Here is a 16,127-nt window from a genome sequence, read left to right on the forward strand (position 1 = left end):
CAGTAGGTTTATGATGTGCTCAACACAAAACACCACTATGAATATCCCATCAGTAGGTTTATGATGTGCTCAACACAAAACACAACTATGAATATCCCATCAGTAGGTTTATGATGTGCTCAACACAAAACACAACTATGAATATCCCATCAGTAGGTTTATGACGTGCTCAACACAAAACACAACTATGAATATCCCATCAGTAGGTTTATGATGTGCTCAACACAAAACACAACTATGAATATCCCATCAGTAGGTTTATGATGTGCTCAACACAAAACACCACTATGAATATCCCATCAGTAGGTTTATGATGTGCTCAACACAAAACACAACTATGAATATCCCATCAGTAGGTTTATGATGTGCTCAACACAAAACACCACTATGAATATCCCATCAGTAGGTTTATGATGTGCTCAACACAAAACACCACTATGAATATCCCATCAGTAGGTTTATGATGTGCTCAACACAAAACACAACTATGAATATCCCATCAGTAGGTTTATGATGTGCTCAACACAAAACACAACTATGAATATCCCATCAGTAGGTTTATGATGTGCTCAACACAAAACACAACTATGAATATCCCATCAGTAGGTTTATGATGTGCTCAACACAAAACACCACTATGAATATCCCATCAGTAGGTTTATGATGTGCTCAACACAAAACACCACTATGAATATCCCATCAGTAGGTTTATGATGTGCTCAACACAAAACACCACTATGAATATCCCATCAGTAGGTTTATGATGTGCTCAACACAAAACACCACTATGAATATCCCATCAGTAGGTTTATGATGTGCTCAAGACAAAACACAACTATGAATATCCCATCAGTAGGTTTATGATGTGCTCAACACAAAACACAACTATGAATATCCCATCAGTAGGTTTATGATGTGCTCAACACAAAACACCACTATGAATATCCCATCAGTAGGTTTATGATGTGCTCAACACAAAACACCACTATGAATATCCCATCAGTAGGTTTATGATGTGCTCAACACAAAACACCACTATGAATATCCCATCAGTAGGTTTATGATGTGCTCAACACAAAACACAACTATGAATATCCCATCAGTAGGTTTATGATGTGCTCAACACAAAACACAACTATGAATATCCCATCAGTAGGTTTATGATGTGCTCAACACAAAACACCACTATGAATATCCCATCAGTAGGTTTATGATGTGCTCAACACAAAACACAACTATGAATATCCCATCAGTAGGTTTATGATGTGCTCAACACAAAACACAACTATGAATATCCCATCAGTAGGTTTATGATGTGCTCAACACAAAACACCACTATGAATATCCCATCAGTAGGTTTATGATGTGCTCAACACAAAACACCACTATGAATATCCCATCAGTAGGTTTATGATGTGCTCAACACAAAACACCACTATGAATATCCCATCAGTAGGTTTATGATGTGCTCAACACAAAACACAACTATGAATATCCCATCAGTAGGTTTATGATGTGCTCAACACAAAACACAACTATGAATATCCCATCAGTAGGTTTATGATGTGCTCAACACAAAACACCACTATGAATATCCCATCAGTAGGTTTATGATGTGCTCAACACAAAACACAACTATGAATATCCCATCAGTAGGTTTATGATGTGCTCAACACAAAACACAACTATGAATATCCCATCAGTAGGTTTATGATGTGCTCAACACAAAACACAACTATGAATATCCCATCAGTAGGTTTATGATGTGCTCAACACAAAACACAACTATGAATATCCCATCAGTAGGTTTATGATGTGCTCAACACAAAACACAACTATGAATATCCCATCAGTAGGTTTATGATGTGCTCAACACAAAACACAACTATGAATATCCCATCAGTAGGTTTATGATGTGCTCAACACAAAACACCACTATGAATATCCCATCAGTAGGTTTATGATGTGCTCAACACAAAACACAACTATGAATATCCCATCAGTAGGTTTATTCCTTTTCAGTGTTACACTGTAGCTGGTTGTAAAGGATTGTTACAGTAATGTATACCTACTCAAATATACATAAATAAACACACTCAAATGCAATACAGTAACAAAAACATTGTCATTTATTTCCAAAATGCAGTATTTTGAACACTTGTGTTTAGTATGTAACACTTTCTATACCCAACAGGAGAAAACCTGGAAAAACCATTCAGTTAGATAAAAGGTTTTCGGTACATTATAAAAATGAAAGTGGCTCATTCTTTCAAAACTCTAAACACAAAAAGACAAAAGCACATGCAAAATGTAAGAAAAAAGACATTAGGCTGCATCCTGCCTCCTATTTTGGTCTGGCCACAGCACCTCATCTACATCACAAGCCATGTTCTCCCTGGCTAAACAATCTTCTGGAGTGACGGATCCGAAAGCCCCCACATCAACTTCACCACATGCATCCTCCATTGCCTGGAGAAAAGGCATGTGTGCGAGGGTATGGCGATCATACACCTTCCATCGCCATGCTGAAAGAACTCTTCAGTTTGCTTTAGGAATGGGGAATATGGTGGGAGGTATAGAACAATACATTGTGGGTGGTCGATGAACCAGTTGCGGACCAGAGCAGCCTGGTGGAAACTCACGTTGTCCCAGATGACAACATACCTGGTCTGCTCTGGTCCACCCCTCTGCTCAGCTGGAATGAGGAAGCCATGTAGTGTGTCCAGGAATGTGATGAGAAGGACGGTGTTGTAGGGACCAAGGTTGGCATGGTGATGGACGCCTCGCTGGCTAACAGCTGCGCACATGGTGTTATTCCCTCCACGCTGTCCAGGGACATTCACAATGGCATGGCGTCCATCAATGTAAATATAAACGTACTGAATTGCTGCGGCATCCTGCTACAAGACTCTCTGAAACAGACAAGACAATATGTGACATAGACCTAGAGCAGTCAATATGGTGAAGCACAATACACTGGATTACAGTACTGTGATGTGTCTATACAGTGCTGATATGGTAGTAAATTCACAGTATAGTACTTACTTGCACATATTCATAGTGCTGTTCTTTAACTCTCGGAGTGTCACTTTAATGGCACCTTGTAGACCTGTTTCATCCGGATTCGGTTGTGCTGTAACACACGGTCCAATGTAGACAAGCCCACCTGGTGAATGTTATGTTGTCTGCAATCATGTGGTTCTGGATTTCCCGTAGTGTAATGGTATTGTTTGCCACCACCATGTTCTCTGTTCTGGTGTGAACAGCCGGTGTCTTCCATCATGGCCTGACCGTCTCTGTTCTGGTGTGAACAGCCGGTGTCTTCCATCATGGCCTGAAAGTCTCTGTTCTGGTGTGAACAGCCGGTGTCTTCCATCATGGCCTGACCGTCTCTGTTCTGGTGTGAACAGCCGGTGTCTTCCATCATGGCCTGACCGTCTCAGTTCTGCAGAAGATACACAAATATATGATTGGTTACAGTAAGACAAAATAGTCTATTTTCTGTCAATATGAAATGACATTACTGTAACATTGACCAACAATCACTGAGTAACAGAGGCCTACTGATATGTCAGACTGCAGTACACATACATAAAGAGCATAGTGTAGATGGTAGGTAACTTACCGGTTGTCATTTCTGAATGTACGGCTAATCGATGCAACCGTGTAGCGGCTCAGGTTGGGCTGAACTCTCTGCCCAGCCTCCCTTATACTCAATCCATGGCTGAGCACATGGTCAACCAATGTGGCCCATCTGAGACAACTGTCCTTCCTCGTCCTCGCTCTCCTCTTCCTCCTCTTGCTCTCACTCCTTCACCTCTAGCTCTTGCTTCACCATTGACTTCCATTTTCCACCAAAACAGGAGAGCTCATCTGTGGCCTTTTATAGTGCTTAAAGCTCTGATTTCTAAGTGAACAATTCAGCAACTAGTGTTTACACCTGTGAGGAGTGGGTGTTGCCAATTGGTGTATAGAGCTTGGCATTGTGATTGGCGTTGCTTTCCAAAGGGACTAAAGAGATTTTCATTTTGAATGTTGTGCCTACCACCTCTACCTCCACCTGCACCTTTACCTCCACCTCCACCTCTACCTCTACCTCCACCTCTACTCGCACCTCCACCTCCACCCCCACCCCAACCTCCTACCTCCACCTCCACCTCCACCTCCACCTCCACCCCCACCCCCACCTCCACCTCCACCTCTACCACCACCTCCACCTCCACCTCCACCTCTACTCGCAACCTTTACCTCCACCTCCACCTTCACCTTCACCTCTACCACCACCTCCACCTCCCCCTCCTGTGAGGAGTGGGTGTTACCAATTGGTGTATAGAGCTTGGCATTGTGATTGGCGTTGCTTTCCAAAGGGACTAAAGAGATTTTCATTTTGAATGTTGTGCCTAATGTACAGAACTGTGTAGTGTTTTACAAAAAGTGTAAGTGAAAAAAAGTGAAAACTGAGTGTAAAGCAGGAATTGTGCTTGCAATTTTGCAGACTTGGTTTAGTCATTTGGTATATGAGTTTCAGGTTTCAGTGATTGCGTTTCAAGTTCCAATTGGGAAAAACTGTAATACAGTATACACAATAAACATTTGATTTGATTTGACAAAGTTGTAAAGCTCCCAGTTTCAGGCATACAGTAATACATGAAACATTGACTTTGTTTCCCCTTCCAGTATGTATTGGAATCTACAGTCTTTACTGTGCTTTATGTTGCACTACTGTCAAGTAGTAAAAGTAGTAGAGAGATCCAATGTTTACAGTACATACCTATTCTCATTTTGGAACGTCCGGATGATGGATTCTACGGTGAAGCTGTTCAGATTGGGCTGCACTCTTTGCTTCTCTTAAGGTCAAACCATGGTTGACCACATGGTCCACCACAGTCGCCCGGATTTCCTCAGAGATTACTCTCCCTGTTCTTGGTCTTCCTCTACCTCCACCTCCACCTCTACCCCCACCTCTACTCCCACCTCCACCTCTACCTCTACCTCTACCTCCTTCTCCTCCTCTATTCCCACCTTTACCTCCACCTCTACATCCACCTCCACCTCTACTACCACCTCTACTCCCACCTTTATCTCCACCTCTACTCCCAGCTTTACCTCCAACTCCACCTCTACCTCTATTTCCACCTCTACTCCCATCTCTGCTCCCACCTCTACCTCCACCTCCACCTCCACCTCCACCTCCACCTTCACCTCTACCTCCACCACCTTTACATCCACCTCGACCTCTAATCCCACCTCCACCTCCACCTCCACCTCCACCTGCACCTCTACCTGCACCTCTACCTGCACCTCTACCTCTACCTCTACCTCTACCTCCACCTCCACCTCTACCTCTACCTCTACCTCTACCTCTACCTCTACCTCCACCTCCACCTCCACCTCCACCTCCACCTCCACCTCCACCTCTACCACCTCCACCTCCACCTCCACCACCTCTACATCCACCTCGACCTCTAATCCCACCTCCACCTCCACCTCCACCTCCACCTCCACCTCCACCTCCACCTCCACCTCTACCTCTACCTCTACCTCCACCTCCACCTCCACCTCCACCTCCACCTCCACCACCTCTACATCCACCTTGACCTCTAATCCCACCTCCACCTCCACTCCCACTCCATTACTTTATAGTGGCTTATAAGTACTCTATAACACACCATAACAAAGATTATGATGCAGTAATAATGACGTTCTGCTCATTGACAAAAACAATAGAACTGCATCACGCTGATGGTCATTCTAATGCTGTATGATCCTTGAGGATAAAGTGACCAGCAGTTATGAAGCATTATGATGCTGTACATTATAAGTCATTATGATTATACTTATAATGCATTAGGACTATTGGTATACTTGATTATGAGACTGTATGAGTCTTCATGTGTGTCTATAACTATGCTTATACTGCATTATGACTGTGTCATACTAGTACATGTATAATGCATCATTGTACATATAGGCTTATAAACCTCCTCCTGTCGACCAGTACTGTTGCATGTAGAGTTCATAACATGCAGGTTGTATTATTCAGCTTTACTCTATTTGCTGCAGCATAGAAACAGCAGCGCCCGCTATGCTTAAGCGCACACTACAGTAGCTCAGTGCATGTGGAATTAAAGAAAACTACCCATACATGTCATTTAAAGAACAGGCCCTGACACCATCAATCAGCTTCATGTAAACCTTTTAAATAGCAGCTGTTAGCTAAATTTAAATAGAGTGTGCAGAGAAGATGGGGTGAAACCTGGCAAAGGAGCGAAAACTACAGCGCAGTCGTCATCTGATGGAATCAGGGACCTGTATGATGTTTTCACCGGCGCCAAACGGGAAAAGCCATTGCATTGCTGACCTACGGTTACCAGAGCGGCACATCTCACAGACATGAAACCATTAACGATGTGGCTCAGAGGACGCTTCACCGTACACTATCGTATCAAGCATCGGCCAGGCCCTGTGATAGGCTAAACCAAGTCGCTATCTGCCACTTAGGAGTGTGGAGGAGAGATCGAAACAGAGGGGTGTTGGGGGATTTAAAGAACGCTAAACACTGGAATCGTCCAGAGACGTCAAGACATCATACCTCTTCTACTCTCCTCCATTAATATTCTATCTGGACACTTACACTGCCTGCTACACTGTTGCTACACACCTCCAACATGCTGAAGAGATTATGTAAAGGTACTATGGGGACTTCCTGGAATGGGCCAATTAAGGCAAGAGGTTGGCATAGTGACGTCCCTCCGTGGCCCTGGGAGTCATCTTCATGACAGCTCCGCTGAATACCTTGACTGAACCTCATGATGTATAATTCAGTCGTCACGGGATCTGAATAAGACTGGCTAATGATGTTGACAACGGCGTCAAAACCCTTAAACTGATTAGTATTGCCATGCAGGGCTCCCTCTGCTCCATATCACGGAAGGAAATCTCTAATGGTAGGCTAGCCAGATACCTGTTTCAGGATCGGGAAATGTGGGAGTGTTAAATTGTGATGATGAGCTGGAACAAATTTTGTTGAATTATTCATCAAGATTTAGACACCCATGGAGGCAGCAATGTAGTATCATTAATATTGATGAATATATTGTTTTTACTGTACATTGCATGCTGCTTTCGCTATTTCCCCAAAGAGAGAGCTTTTGTCTAAATACTAAATGATGCGAAACCCTTAGTATTCTATTGAGAACCAACCATCGTTTCCTATCGCTTTATCTCTGTCATCTCCACACGCATCTTCATCCACTGATGAGGAAATGCAGCTGTGGTGGGATGTTTCCCTCCAGCTGAGCCATGGCCAGAGAGACGCCCCCGTCGCCTGACATGACACTTGGACATTTTCAGCATGTTACAGCATGACCCGGCTGTCTGGTCCTTCTCTGCGAGAACCCAGCAGGGTGTTTTTTAAATCCCCCAACACCCCTCTGTTTCTATTTCTCCCTCCACACTCCTACTTGTATGTCCCTCCATAAAAGACATGACTTACAAATGGAAGCTCCCGCTGCCGCAGACAGAACGTTTGGGTTGATTTGTGCCCAGAACTGCTCTGTCTCTCATCCAGAGATTGTGCTCTGCTCTCTGTGGATTCACACTGTCCCATGTCTGCTGCAATATCTTCCTCTAGAATCAATGAGTGAAGTTCCTTCCTCAGCTTTGAAATATAACAATCCTGTGATATGGTATAACATGGTGTCGTATCATATAGTAAAACAGTTATTTGAGGTGTGTGTTACAGAAGCTGAAAGATGTTGATGGTGATATGTCGTTGTGTTGTGTAATGGGTTTAGTATTGCCACAGTATTGGCACAGGTGTGTGCCAAACTAATGAGCGGACGTAGCTGGATCGTCCCTGCAATTAGAGAGGAGGTTGTGTCCTTCTGCCTCAATAACTGCCGGACATCCTGGACCCGCAGATGAAATAATCTTGTAATTAGGGGGTAAAATCAACCGGCTTGTGAATTTCCTGCTCCTGTCGTGTGTGTTTGTGTGTGTGTGGGGGTGGGTGTGGGTGTGTGTTTGTGTGTGGGTGTGTGCTTGCGGGGTGGGTGTGTGTGTGTTTGCGGGTGGGTGGGTGGGTGGGTGGGTGGGTGTTGATGCATCCATTTACAAATCTGTGTCTTCTCAAGCGGACCTGGTTTATAAAAAGTGGACTTGTGGCTCCTTACTGTATCATGAATTATTGCTGGGAGGGTTTTCCACGGTTAACCTGTAACACTGAAGGCAGGATGTGTAGAGCTGTTCTCTAGCCCCTGGAACCTTGCTGTACAGTAGTTACCATAGTGATGTTATTGCAGCTTCACAATGTGCATTATTCTCTGTATGTAGGAACTCTGTGTGACAGCTTCTGCAACCTCAGGTCAATATGCTGTTTGTGGAGGGTTGCGTATGTGAATTGTCGATAATACTGTATTACAGGGTAATATGGAAAAGTGAGCAAAATGGGATAAAACAAATGTTTAATAAGCGTTTGCAAAAGGGAACTTTAGCAGTATATAAACCACAATTCCCAATCTAGAAAATAGAAACAGTTGCTGTTACTCGTATTCATTCCAGTCAATGTGCCCCCTGTCTCATCAGAAACCACACAACACAGACCCTCTTCCCCTTTCACCCTGCGTTGTCCAGAAGTATGAACTAGCCTCAAACCTGCACAACTATCCCCACACTAGGAGAAGGAGAGAGAAAAAAGACCTCAAAGCCGTGTTTGTCCACTCTCCATTCATGAAGAAGTCACGTTCCCTGCCAGGCCTGTATGACAGAGAGAGCACACAGTGCAGAGGTTCTGTCTGAGGGGGCCTTTATTTCTCTTAAAGCCCCCTCATCGAAATTCACCTCACAGAGACAGGGACTCAGAGGCCACCGCCTTGACAGGGTTGCCCAGTTCTGGGGAAATCAAACAAGGCCCATAGGGCTTTGGTCAAACGTGGTGCCCTATATAAGGAATAGAGTGCCATTTGGGACACAGCCAGAACCTCTTCTGCTGGGTTCACAGGGAAGTCTGCATTCCCATCAACCTCTTAGTCTGTATGAACATACCTTGAGAACTGGGATGAATACCTCGTCGACCAGACAGGCAGGTGGTTCAACACCAGGGATTGAGATAGCTGATTTAACATGACAGTGTCAATGTATTTCAGGATAAGGCTCAGCTGGAGAGTGGAGGAAAATAACTGCAGATGTTACTTGGGGACACATGAAGTTCCTCTGTGTTACTTGGGGACACATGAAGTTCCTCTGTGTTACTTGGGGACACATGCAGTCCCTCTGTGTTACTTGGGGACACATGCTCTGTGTTACTTGGGGACACATGAAGTTCCTCTGTGTTACTTGGGGACACATGCAGTCCATCTGTGAATTGCAATTTGTACAATGTACAATATGTTACGAATTGCAATAAATTATGAATTTGCAGTAGGTATGATATGTTACGAATTACAATTTGTTTTGGCTAACGTTAGCTAGGGGTGGCTAACACTAATGTTAGCTAGGCTAGGGGTTAAGCTAAAAGGGTTAAAGTTAGGGTTAGGGGAAGGGTTAGATAACATGCTAAGTAGTTGCAAAGTAGCTAAAATAGTTCTGTATCGCTAAAATGCTAAAGTTGTCCTTGATGATATTCGAACACGCATCATTTGGGTTGCTAGACATAGATGTTAATTTGAGTGTTCCGGATTTAAGTTTACTATGTTATGTCTAGCCTATGAAACCAGTCTGAGGTATGTAAAACATAAACACTGCGATATTACATGCATGGATTCCATTTAAATGCTACAAACCAGGCTACATAAAACCAGGCTAGTGTATCACCCAGTAAAGTTATCATTTGATATTGTTCAACTTGTGTTGACATCCCGTCATATTTGTGTGTGAAAAATCATATATCACCATTAGGAGACCATATGCTATGTGTTGACTTTTTGGGGCATGTCCAACTCCAAACGCACATTTCTCACCTATGCCATGGGTTCCCAAACTTTTTCAGTCAGGCCCACCTTCCCCCCCCCCCCCCCCCCCCCCCCCCCCCCCCCCCCACCACCACCACCAGGACGAGATTGGGAAACCCTGCTCTAAGGTACACAAGAATAGACATGACAAGAGGGATACTGATGATGCACTACTCAATTTGATGCACAAAACTGATGATGCACTACCCAGCCTACCTCTCACGCGTCCCACAGTTTGCGATCCACTGGCCCATGCAATGGTTTCTAGATAGATACATGTAGCAATAGTGGACGGTTGGTCTGGGTAGTGTGAGTCTGATCATTTTTTCCATTGGGCGGCAGTGCGTCTATCTTTAAACTTGAGAACTGCATCGCCTACCGGTCCACATAGTGACTGCGGTCTAGCGAGGGCAGGGGAATGAATCTGGTGTCTGGAAATGCACCACTAAATGCAAATTAACTGCAAGGCAAATAGTATTCAGACCTGTATTTATAGTTTCATATTTGGACTTTATGCACATCTGTTTTCTCCATCCACGGTATTTTTCCCCCGGTGCGTCTGTTGGTGCACGAGGACTCTGCGCGGGCTCTTGGACTTGGAGGACGGATCCATCAAGCTCGGATTGTGAGTGTTCGCATAGCGGTACACTGAAGGAAAACCTAATCGGATGTGGTATTACAGAATACTTGTGAAATACAGCCTACATTATAGATAGCTCTCTGCCGCGCTGCAGCCTGTGAGGACCGCACGAGTTTTTTTGGTGGAGAAATTGTGTGTTTCGCAGCGGAGAGGTTTGGGGGACTATTTATAACCAAGGATCGGCAGTCTGGAATGTTTGATTTTCTCCTTCATTATATGTCAACCTTTTTCTCCTATCAGAGTAGATTTCCCCACCGCCGCCGGTCTTAATATTATTTTCAAATTGACCCTCTGCACCTTTTTTTATTCGGCACTGAAAAAAGCAGATGATATGCATATGTTCTTTGGATTAGACCCCGCTGTGGACAATTTGGCTTTTGCGTGAATGGGATATCTGTGTATTAGGCATATTGTTCAACGACCTTTGTATAAGGAGACGAGGCGTGTTATTAGCATTAGCCTACACCGGCATTGTGATGGTGAGCTTTTATGATCGGAACTGACAGCGGAATAGGATCATTTTGGAAACTGCTTGTGGGTAAGTTCATATGTTTTGTTATCAGTGCAGCGATGTAAAGTTTCTTGATTAAAACATTTAAATGTACTCAATGCAACACATTGGTTCTATGGTCAGGAGGCTATTCTACCTTTTTACCTTGAAAAACATTCCGATTTTTTGTGAAACCTGAATGTTATATGTAGCAATTTGAATGAGCCCCTTCCATAGTACCAGTGCCTTTAGTCCCCCGAGTGCTACACCTCGCAGCAGTGTATGCGCATTGTAAGGAATTTTCGTTTCTACAGCTCGTTACGCATAGATTCGTATGTGTTGGGCACTAGAGCACTCTTTGGGGATGTTTGAAATGGTGTAATGTTCATTGCGCATAGGCTACATTTCGCTGCTTGATAAGCCTACTGTAATTGATTTGAACGTTATTTATATCTGTTAAAAGTTGTTACTCGGTGAAAATAAATGTGCACTGCAGCAATGACACATTATCGCTGAAAAATAGAAAGATTTGATGGCAAGAGTGAAACGATCATGTCTCTGATCATAAACGTGTGTGCGTGCATATATGTGTGTGTGCGTTCGCGTTAGTGCGTGCTTGTGTGTGTCCATGATGGATATATATATATATATATATATATATATATATATGTTTTATGTAGGCTCATTGTATGCAAACCGTTAGCTGTAGTTGTGTTACCTTTAATATATTTTACAAATACGATATTTCAACAGATAGGGAATTTAAGATATAGCCTGTTTAGACTATGGCGTAACGGCAGGTTGCAAAGTTGTGTGGCGCTGGAAAGATGCGTGTGTGCATCCTCAACTGCAGATGGTGAACTAAATCCCCAAATCATTGGAAGACGCGCGCGGCATTGATCTGTTCGTTAATTTGAAGTGTGCGAATAGGTCACCAGTGAATTCCACCTTGAAATGAAAGTGACAGACACATAGCTCAGGAAAATTACGATTTGGATCTTGGATTGGCCACTAAACCATTAGGTTTTAGCCACTGTTCCGTCAATGCATATGGGCCGGTGAAAGGATCATGGATGCACCGTTTCTCTCACATCCCAGACCCCACAAAAGATGACAAGTGCGACATAAGCAACATTCAAGTGCTGTTTAACCCGTGGTGCTGAAATGACAGCTCCCAGAGTCGACAGATTGAAGAGAAGAGCATTAACCTGGGGTGTAATCATTAGTCAAAACCGTTGCAAACAGTTTGGACTAAAGCAATAGTTTCTATTGGACAAATCCAGGCAGGTCCCTCCCCGTTTGGTTCCGTTTGCTTCCGTTTGGTTCCGTTTGGTTCCTAGTGAATACACCCCTGCATGTGTAGGTTACAACACAGGTGTCTGCCTCAAGCAGACCCACTGCACCAAAACTGTCCAATTAACTTTATTTGGCTGGACATGCAATTTTGCTCTAGCGAGCCTATATCGTGTGCAGTCAATATGTATGCCAAGTGTATATTGAAACCCTATCATCAATACAGGACCAAGGGAGAGAAATTAAGTTGCTCAAGGCACACAGGGCAAAACGATTTTCAATGCGTCTCCTGCTGCTTTCACTCAATTCCTTTGGGTTGATTCAAACACAACAACAATGTTGCAGAAGACATGCTTCTTAACCCGCTGGGCATACACTGGTTGAATAAACGTTGTTTCCAAGTCATTTCAATGAAATTACGTTGAACCAACATGAAATAGATATTTCATTGACGTCTGTGGCCAGTGGGAAGGAAGGCCCTGTGGTCAGATATTGAGCTGGCTTGAATGCTTCTCACAGTCATTGATATAGAGATTTGACAATATTGACGCTCTTCAGATTATGATCCATTTCAATTCACAATGTGATGCAGGTCATGGTCCAGCATTAGTTGCATTTTGTTACATTAACACGCACATCATTCAAATATAATGTGTATTTTTTATACTGTATGTCCAGTAATAACACAATAAGCATCCAAATGTATGATTTGAAGGACCACAAGACAGCACCGGAGATTTCCGGGCTCATTATGACATTGGTTGCATGCATTCTGGTTAGCATCTGCATATGTTCAGGGGAGCCATCATAACCACTGATCTCCTCCTTGATTGATACTTTTAATTTTCAAGGAGCTGTAACCGAGGCTCCTCCCCCAACCTGCAGTCAAGTGGCTGAGAGAGAGAGTCAAAGGCTTTCAAATGATGGAGTTCATTAATGTTGTGGGAAATAAGAGTGTCTGGCTATGGAACATTGGCTCAGTGCTGAGGAGTGATTGGAACAATTGGTTAGGATTTGTGAGGGAGGCACTGACTGAAGGGGCGCCTTTATCGTTGTTATTAGATTACATTAATAAGACTCTGATGGAAATGAAAGAACACTGGCGTTGAGGGGAGAAGGAATGAGAGAAGGAGAGAGAGAAGGGGGAGAGAGAGGGAGCTAGGGAGGGTGAGAGATGGAGGGATTGAGAGGAGGGATGGAGATGGAGAGAAAGAAAGAAAGAATGTGAGAAAAGAGAGAGTAAGGGAGAGAGCGAGACGGCGAGGGAGGGAGGGAGAGAGAGGGAGAGAGTGATGGAGTGATGAAGAGAGAGAACCAATACAAATTGTCACCATGTCATTGGATTTAGGTTAACAGTTGGGTAAAAAAAATCCCTTTTTGTAAATCCAAGCAGTTTTCCAAGTTGTTTCAGTATTTTCTTTGGATTAAATGACTTGTAGACAATGTTGATTCAACCTGTTTTTGCACAGTGGGTTGTATAAGCCTATAGAATACGCATTGTAAGCCATTAAATACACTATTCACTGTAGGTACAAAAGTATGTGGACACCCCTTAAAATCTGTGGATTTGTCTATTTCAGCCACATCCGTTGCTGACAGGTGTATAAAATTCAGCACACAGTCATGCAATCTCAATAGGCAAACATTGGCAGTAGAATGGCCTCACTGAAGAGCTGTGACTTTCAACTTGACTTCCAACAAAACAATTAGTCAAATTTCTGCCCCGTTATAGCTGCCCCGGTCAACTGTAAGGGCTGTTATTGTGAAGTGGAAACATCTATGAGCAACAACGGCTCAGCCGCAAAGTGGTAGGCTACACATGCTCACAGAACGGGAGCGTCGTCCTTGGTTACAACACTCACTACCGAGATCCAAACTGCCTCTGGAAGCAACGTCAGCATAATAACTGTTTGTCGGGAGCTTCATTAAAATGGGTTTCCATGGCCGAGCAAGCCTAAGATCACCATGCGCAAAGCCAAGTGTCTGCTGGAGTGGTGTAAAGCTCGCTGCAATTGGACTCTGGAGCAGTGGAAATGCATTCTATGGAGTGATGAATCACGCTTCACCATCTGGCAGTCCGACAGAAGAATTTGGGTTTGGCAGTTGCCAGGACAACCCTACCTGTCCCAAAGCATAGTTACAACTAGAGGTCGACCGATTATGATTTTTCAACGCCAATACCGATACCGATTATTGGAGGACCAAAAAAAGTCGATACTGATTAATCAGCCAATTTTTTTACATTTATTTGTAATAATGACAATTACAACAATACTGAATGAACACTTATTTGAACTTAATATAATACACCAATAAAATCAATTTAGCCTCAAATAAGTAATAAAACATGTTCAATTTGGTTTAAATAATGCCGAAACAAAGTGTTGGAGAAGAAAGTAAAAGTGCAATATGTGCCATGTAAGAGAGCTAACATTTTAAGTTCCTTGCTCACGCTAGATAAACTCGTAATATCATCAACCATGTGTAGTTAACTAGTGATTATGATTGATTGATTGATTGTTGTTTATAAGATAAGTTTAATGCTAGCTAGCAACTTACCTTGGCTTCTACTGCATTCGTGTAACAGGCAGCCTCCTCGTGGAGTGCAATGTAATCAGGTGGTTAGAGCGTTGGACTAGTTAACTGTAAGGTTGCAAGATTGAATCCCCAGAGCTGACAAGGTGAAAATCTGTCGTTCTGCCCCTGAACGAGGCAGTTAACCCACCATTCCTAGGTCATCATTGAAAATAAGAATGTGTTCTTAACTGACTTGCCTAGTTAAATAAAGATGTAAAAAAAAAAAAAAAAGAATCGGCCAAATCGGTGTCCAAAAATACACATTTCCAATTGTTATGAAAACTTGAAATCGGCCTCTAGTTCCAACTGTAAAGTTTGGTGCATGAGGAATAATGGTCTGAGGCTGTTTTTCATGGTTCGGGCTAGGACCCTTAGTTTCAGTGAAGGGAAATCTTTCAATTACATTCTAGACTATTCTGTGCTTCCAACATTGTGGCAACAGTTTGGGGAAGGCCCTTTCCTGTTTCAGCATGAAAATGACCCTGTGCACAAAGCGAGGTCCATACAGAAATGGTTTATCGAGATCGGTGTGGAAGAACTTGACCGGCCTGCAAAGAGCCCTGATCTCAACCCCATTGAACACTTTTGGGAAGAATTGGAACGCCGACTGTGACCCAGTCCTAATTGCCCAACATCATTGCCCGTCCTCACTAATGCTCTTGTGGCTGAGGGGAAGCAAGTCCCCGCAGCAATGTTCCAACATCTAGTGGAAAGCCTTCCCAAAAGAAATCTTGAAAGAAATCCAATTCCCTAGATGAGTTTTCAGCCTCTTTTCCGCCCAAGTATTTTTTTAAATCCTAGATCCACATTAAAGCAATCAGAGGCTATTGATCTGACACTGAGCTATTTATTTTCGCTGGCAGCATTCTCTCCATGTAAAGACATGTTTGATAGATCAGGTAGATTACTAGATGTCCAATTATCAGTCACTAAGCCCATAGAACATCTAAGACAAGGCAGCTGTATGAAGCTGTATGAAGCTGCATGAATATCAAGTCACTGTTTCAGCCTGTCTGTACTGTCACATTCATGCTGCTTCAAGTCATTAGAAATATCTTTCTGAGTAGCCGAGAGGGAACTAAAAGGAACCCTTGGAAATGGAAATCATCTGAACTGACTTTGTTGGAGGGATGTAGTCTTTATAAAAACACTTGCGCTTCAAAATAGGCCCCTCTTT

At 43.3% G+C, this 16,127-nt stretch overlaps 1 protein-coding gene across 2 annotated transcripts in view; it reads left to right on the forward strand.

The window, feature by feature from the left end:
- Window positions 1–11,042: 11,042 nt before the first annotated feature.
- LOC139372447 (interleukin-1 receptor accessory protein-like 1) overlaps window positions 11,043–16,127 on the forward strand; it is a 364,639-nt gene continuing 359,554 nt past the window's right edge. For both annotated transcript variants that reach the window (XM_071112164.1, XM_071112165.1), the window contains exon 1: window positions 11,043–11,128. The gene's annotated coding sequence lies outside the window, so the exon portion shown is untranslated. The remainder of the gene's footprint in view (window positions 11,129–16,127) is intronic.

The sequence above is a fragment of the Oncorhynchus clarkii genome, chromosome 18 (genome assembly GCF_045791955.1).
Source record: "Oncorhynchus clarkii lewisi isolate Uvic-CL-2024 chromosome 18, UVic_Ocla_1.0, whole genome shotgun sequence".
Lineage (NCBI taxonomy): Eukaryota > Metazoa > Chordata > Actinopteri > Salmoniformes > Salmonidae > Oncorhynchus > Oncorhynchus clarkii.